We start from the raw sequence: 6,841 nt of genomic DNA on the forward strand, positions 1-6,841 counted from the left end.
TGTGAAAAAAATCTAGGTTGTGAAAAAAATCTTTCAAAAAACCTTTTCAGTGATGTGCTTTCAACACGTTTTTTTTAACTGTCTTGTATTATTGTCTTGTCAACAGGACATTTATCTTGGGTTTCTGGTGTTTTATATCTCAGGCTAAATATATTTTCCTTTCCCCCCTTCGGTCTTTGCCAGTGAGGGCTACACCAAGACGTGGTGAGTCCTGTCACAAAACACGAGGACTGGGGGCTGAGTACGAGTCATCTGTTTTGTCTGTCTGTCTGGCGGGCGTCTCAGCGTACCTGTTTACTGCCTCCTGCTGCGCCCAGCGGGACACTCGTACCAGGGCACCAGATTGGCACTTTGGAGGGGGGGATGGGGTGTGAAGCATCATTACATGAAGTTGGTATCATGGAGACTTTGATGCTGTTCAATATAACATACACAGATTTCTCTCAAAAACTAAGAACTCATGAGAATATGTTTGACTGTATAGCAGCTATGCAACCACATACCATCACACCTAATTGGCATGTGTCAGTAACACAAAATATCTCACTTAAAAGCTTGTTATAAATACAGTTCCTCAAAGCTACAGAGCTATTGGCCCTGAGTGCTGAACTCTTAATGCTGTTAATATTATGAGTACAATCTTTGATAAAAAGGGTACTTTCCTTTAAAAAAGAACCACAGCATCAGTTGTTTCATTTCAGGCGGTACCCGGATAATACGTGTTTATTCTCAAGTGACAAAGCCTGTAGTAATTATGACTCTTCTCTTTCAGGAGGAAAGAAGGTTCTATGACAAAGTCTGTGTAAGTGGGAGGTGAAGGGTCATTAAAAAAATGCAATTTAAGAAGGTGTAGACAGCTGTGTTTCTCGTTTTAAACAGATAGCAAGCGTTGTTGTTATTCAAACCTTTACCATGATCACTCCCTAACTGTAACCATGTTTATTATTGTAACCATTACAACAAAATTCCCTTATCCTTAAGAGAGCTATTTCAACCCAAACATTGATCTCAACCTGAAGTCGTTGGGGTCTTAACCTAAACAAACCTGCCAATAAGCGTTACTTTGTAAAGTAGTTTAGACACATTTTTGGACAAATGGACAAATGATGTTATTTCTTGGTTAGTTTTGAGAAGTTGTAAATTCTCAAATGTTTACACAGTCAATCTTAGAAGACCTTCATATTCAGGTTTAAAATGACGTGGCAGTGTGTGCATGGCATAAGAATCTACTAATCAGACCTTCCCAGGATTAATAGTCGTGGAAACAGACAAACAAAACCGGCCCGACTTATGCCCTTCTCCTTAGTGTGTCGGAGGCCAGGTGTGGCCTGTGGTGGGAGAGGAGCAGGAAAGGGAGGCGATCACCCCCCCCACAGTCCAGAGATAGAGGATCGCAGCAGTTCTACACCCCGGCTCAAGTCCAAGGACAGAGATAGACACACAAACATATGCAATGTTGCTTAAACCCAAAGGGAGGCAGGCATGTGTGCAAAATAAAAAAACTACTGTTAACTCGCCCCGCTCAATCACAGAGACACACACCTGTCTGTCAATTCATTAGAACTCACCTCGGAGCATGCCATTCGGGTGAGTGAGTTGAGGGCGTTTTCTCTCTGCTGACCTTTCTGTTTGCGCTTTAACTCTCTACTTTTGTCTTCTTTTCAAACACCCTAATCAGTATTGGAATATTTGCCAGAAGGGAGGTAGGGTACACAAGCTGCATATTTCGAGCTGCGAGTAGAAGAGTTACAGTGTTTCACAGCTGGTCGTAATGCGTTGATTGAACTCAATGCTGTGTGAGAATACCCTGACTGTCTCTGGTGATGTTTGTTGATTATTACCTCCCCCAAGGAGGTTATGGTTTCTCTTAATGGTTTACAGCATGGAAAAATGGATCCGATTTTCATAAAACTTAGTTGAATTATGTAGGATTGATCTCGAAAAGAACCAACTAAATGTTGGAGTGGATCCTATTCTTGTTGCAGATACAGCAATACATTTGATTTCCTTTTATGCCTTAAGTATAGTATGTTGCATTGTTGAAAGAGCCTGGGACATAAGATGTCTATTGTCAGAACTATGCTTTTGTGCATATGACTAAAGCCTTTGCATTTTTTTTTAATTAACCTCACAAGATGGGGCATGGCCTTGGCCTAGTTCTGCGCTCTCCCAAACCCCGTTCTAGTTTTTTATGTTTAAGGCCACCTTCGTTACATTTTATTATTTTATTGATGTCAATGGAGTCAAACTGCCCAAACACTCCTCCACTCCTCCACCTTGCTGCTTCTGAATGCATTATTGTATTTATTTAATTTACTTGTGTGAATATGTGTGTGCGTTGGGAGGGTCGTGGGGTGATCGAGGGCAACTCCTTATAGTGATAACGAGAAGGAGGCCAGCCTCTGCCTGCCCTCAGGTAGTGTGTGTGAATGTTTGTGTGTGCGTGTGCATGTGTGTGTGTCAGCAGGAGAGCCCTCGGGCACTCTGGCACCTCCTAATTAAACCAGTAAGGCTGCAGGGCAGGGGAGACAGATGCCTGTCATGGCACACACACACACACACACACACACACACACACACACACACACACACACACACACACACACACACACACACACACACACACACACACACACACACACACACACACACTCATGCACAAGGTAACGGACCACATTCAACCACATGCACACCCACAAACACACAAGTGCAATTCGTAGGTCAGATATTTTTGGACTCACACCCACTCAGGTATCACACAGGTAACGAATCAGTATATGAGCCAAGTGACGAAAGAGACGCAGTGAAACTAACACAGCAGAAACATAATTCATGTTCATAAATCTGATAATATTCCAAGACGAAAATTATTTTGACAAACCTCACTGTTTTAGCGACCTAACTGGTGAATATGCAAGTTTTATTAAGGAATACATTAGTTTTTTCAGTGGTTAGCCTTAGGTTAGAACTAATTTGGCTAATTTGGTTTTATAAATCAGTGAATTAACTCTCATTAGGTTTCTTCCTACCTGGAACATGCTGTATTACGGCAAACTTGCTCACCATTAACACACCAAGCGTGCCTCACACACACACTCTCTCTCACATGCATTCATGACCCATAGCTGCTTCCAGATTGACACATCTCTCTCTCTCCAGAGCACAGAATGAGACATAATTGTGCTGGATGTCTGTTACCTGCAGAGTCTGTCACTTTTTGTCTCTGTTCCCCCATGTAAGGCCCAGTGCTGCAGGCGACCACATATAGTACTTAGCAGGCTAACTGCTGTTTGTCTGGGGTGGGTGGGCGGATCAAGGCACGCTGCTCTCCTTTCTCTCCCCGTGATTAGATAGCATAAGCAGGCCAGCTAGCCTAACCCACACACTCATGTCTCTAAAACTGCCATCCAGCCCCGCTTTCTCTTTCGCTGCCTCTCACACACAGGTGGGTGGACCCACTTATTCAACCCAGATCTTTCTTTTAGACATTATGAAATCGTGCTCTGTTTTTCTTCTTTTCTTCATCGAACACCCTGATGCTGAATGGCATTCAACTCTGTTTCCTGCAGATCTGTTCTACAAAGTCGTGCTTTCCTTTTTTTCTCATTTACTGACTTCTAATTATGTCTGATTGCCAAGCTGAGAATCATGTTTCTTTGCACTTGTCAATCTGCTGAGATTAGGTGGGTTGCCAGTGGTTACAGAGGCCTATTTTGTTTTATCTAGGTAACATTCAGGAAACACCCACAATTTAAAATGCTTCATTGCAAAAGCACAAAAGAAACCACCACCACTAACGTTTCAAATGTTGAAATGTATTACAATAAACGTGTCAGATTAGTTTGACCTTACAGGGCAATACAAATACCATTGTTTATTACATTTTCACTGGGGTATAGTCAATATTATGCTAATATAATTATTATTTTATTATAACGGATTCATATATGATTTTAAGTTAAGTGAGTAATTCATGAAATGATTGTCTCAGCAGCCCTTTAAAATAATAAATATACCCTATACCTAATGTTATATATGCAAATAACTAGTTGTGAATCAGTAAAACCATTAGAAAATTATAATATGACAAAAGGGCATTCTGTAGTTTCAATATGTTGCTCCAAGGTGAGGTAGCTGTTAAAGTTTGTCACTTCTGTATTGAAAAATGCCACAATGTGAGGAAAGCTGCAGTTGGTTCAGACAGAGGAAAGAAAAGAGGGAAAAGAAGGAAATGGAGAAATTGTAAGCGGAAAGAAAGAATATAGTGGGAGCGACCGAGCCGACCTCTAGGAGTGTGAGTGGCTGCCTCCCTGGCTGCTTCGTCCTTTGAGCCAGGCGCTGTGTTTCGTGAGGAACGCAAAAGTGCACAGATCCCACAGAAGGAGCTTTTTTGGCAAGGCTCGGGCCTCCCACCCACGGCAGCCTCTTCAAGCCTCCTCCCATCCTCTATTCATCTGTGAGGGGCGGCTTACTCACCCAGCCCAACTCCACACACACAACAAAACCTGGACCTCCATCCCACGAAGGAGGGCGGACACGCACACAAGCACACACACAAACAGCTACCCGGCCATTGTATACATACAAACTCACATGCTGGCATTAACCTGAACTTGGGGTTTGTTGAGATTAGCTTATTAAATGTTTCAGCATTATTAAGACTATGTCTCAGCTGCGTGATTCAAAAACACTGATTTTTGGAGAACAATGACAAGAAGACATCTGTGTCATTAGATGTTAAGATCAGATTGTGTACCCCCGTGTTGATGATGTTACATGGGCATGCCCACACGCTGTCAGGTGGGAAGAAGGCGTGTGGACTCATTCACTCTGTCAGTCTCATAATGAACACATTGCATTGTTTTGCAATTATGTATCTACCTCCTCATTCACCTGCCACGTTCATCCACATCTCTTAAGTTTCTCAATCATGTACTTTTGCGCTGTCAAACACATCAAAAACACTCCTATAAAAGGCACACAAAGTTCCTTGGCTCGTAATATACAGTGTGCTATACTGTAGGTGAGATTGTAAAACACGAAATAAATGAGCCTCAGTTAATGTTTGTGAAACCCACCAATGTAAGGGAGGCTGTTTAACAAAAGACCTGCCAGGATCAGGTTCAACTGAGTTCATCCTGTAGGATAGAGGCAGACGGAGGGCTGTGGACCCGGCTGTGTGACGAGAGAAGGTGTGGTACTGTCTACTTTATTCACATTTAAGCGCCTCTGTGATACAAAGAGAGCTCTATAGGGGCTTCTTCTTGTTTGATGTCTATATTAAAGAAGGCTGATAAAGGCTGAGGGCAGAAGCGTATGTGTTCTATTTAAATAATTTAAAAATAAAAGTGCAATTTTCACTCTGTTTGTCACTTCCTGGCTATACATTTGCCTATAAGAACCTTCATTTTGTACTTATAAATGAATCATCCATCATGTGTATGAACAACTGGTCACTTCACCTGCTGAGAAGCTGCGTGGTGAATTGCTGCAATTAGTTTACATAAAAGATTAACCACTAAAGCCCCAAGGCAATGCCTCTTCTAACAGGCAATGTAGGAAACTTTACCTATAGCAAACTCCGATAATTATAGTATGTCAAATTTAAAGATGGAAACATGCGGTAACTATATGTCCTAGACCACTAGACATTGCACATTATAGGCTTTTAATAACAGCCTAAAGGTTAACTAATGTGTTTTTGTTATGAGGGTATCACAGACAGGAAGAGTGTAATAATGACATGTCACACCTCAACCCCCACATGTGTCGTACAGAGAAGCTGTATCTAAAGAGAAAATTGGTCACTAATTTCTCATATTAGAATGAAAGTGAGATTTTAAGATTTCCAGAGGAGCGATGACATTGCGTTTGTCCCTGACGAGTCAATTAAGAAACCTAACAAGCATAACATTTAATTTTACAACCACTCAGGCGCTCTCATAATGATAGAATCGTGATGATGGCAAGGAAAAATATAATAAAAATAAGAAATGTATATCGTGCACAATCAGTCATCATGTAGTTCTACAAGCTGCTGCTGTCATAACAAGTATACAAATGGATATCAGTCTGTTTCAGCTTTCTCATGCTTTCTCTTGCTTCCTCCTCAGTGTTTGGCTTTTATGTGCAGGGGGAGGCTTTCACTGCGAGCACATCTGTTGCAAGACATGCACACACAGGGTAGTTTCTGTATGGCAATGAGAATGCCCTGAACAACCCTTATTATAAAATATTCAGACATGGAGGGATTTGCAACCTAAAAAGGCAACACAGGGTAACCTGTGAAAGGTCAGCCATCCTTTAGTATGATTCTGCCGCTCGTGGGTGGCCGACACCTTTTGCATACTTTGAAATGTTCCCACCGCACAGAAAATATGAATCTCTCATTATTACTTCCTGAGGGCAGGTGAAAAAGTAGAAAAAAAACAGTAAAGAAAACAGAGTGAAAGAGACAGTTAGATGTTACTGACCTTTTAAGAAGAGAAGTTTTGATTTCAGTTCCTCTCTAGCGCTCTCAGGAAACTCAACTGTGTCTGAGCGCTGGCAGACTTGTGAAAGTGAGAGCAGGCGAGATAGAGAGTCAAATTTGCTCTGAAGGTGTGTCAGTGATTTGGGGGAGTGAAAAGGTACCACAAAATGGTTATCTAAGAAACACAACAAAACAAAAACTTCTACACCCACCAGCCTCTGCCAACACCCCTCCCTCCACCTAAACCAAAAGTATTTGGCAGTGTTCCCTACCAGTCCACCTGTGCTTAGGGGAGGGGAGTGACACGCACTCACACTCACTTGGCCAAGCCTAAAAACCTGCTTGCATGAGTTCACTGGGTGGTATAGG

General features: G+C 42.0%; 1 protein-coding gene across 1 annotated transcript in view; it reads right to left on the minus strand.

The window, feature by feature from the left end:
- zbtb7c (zinc finger and BTB domain containing 7C) overlaps positions 1–6,611 on the minus strand; it is a 16,123-nt gene extending 9,512 nt beyond the window's left edge. The window contains exon 1 of the mRNA XM_079656702.1: positions 6,474–6,611. The gene's annotated coding sequence lies outside the window, so the exon portion shown is untranslated. The remainder of the gene's footprint in view (positions 1–6,473) is intronic.
- Between the last annotated feature and the right edge of the window lie 230 nt (positions 6,612–6,841).

The sequence above is a fragment of the Notothenia rossii genome (genome assembly GCF_949606895.1).
Source record: "Notothenia rossii genome assembly, chromosome: 11".
NCBI lineage: Eukaryota > Metazoa > Chordata > Actinopteri > Perciformes > Nototheniidae > Notothenia > Notothenia rossii.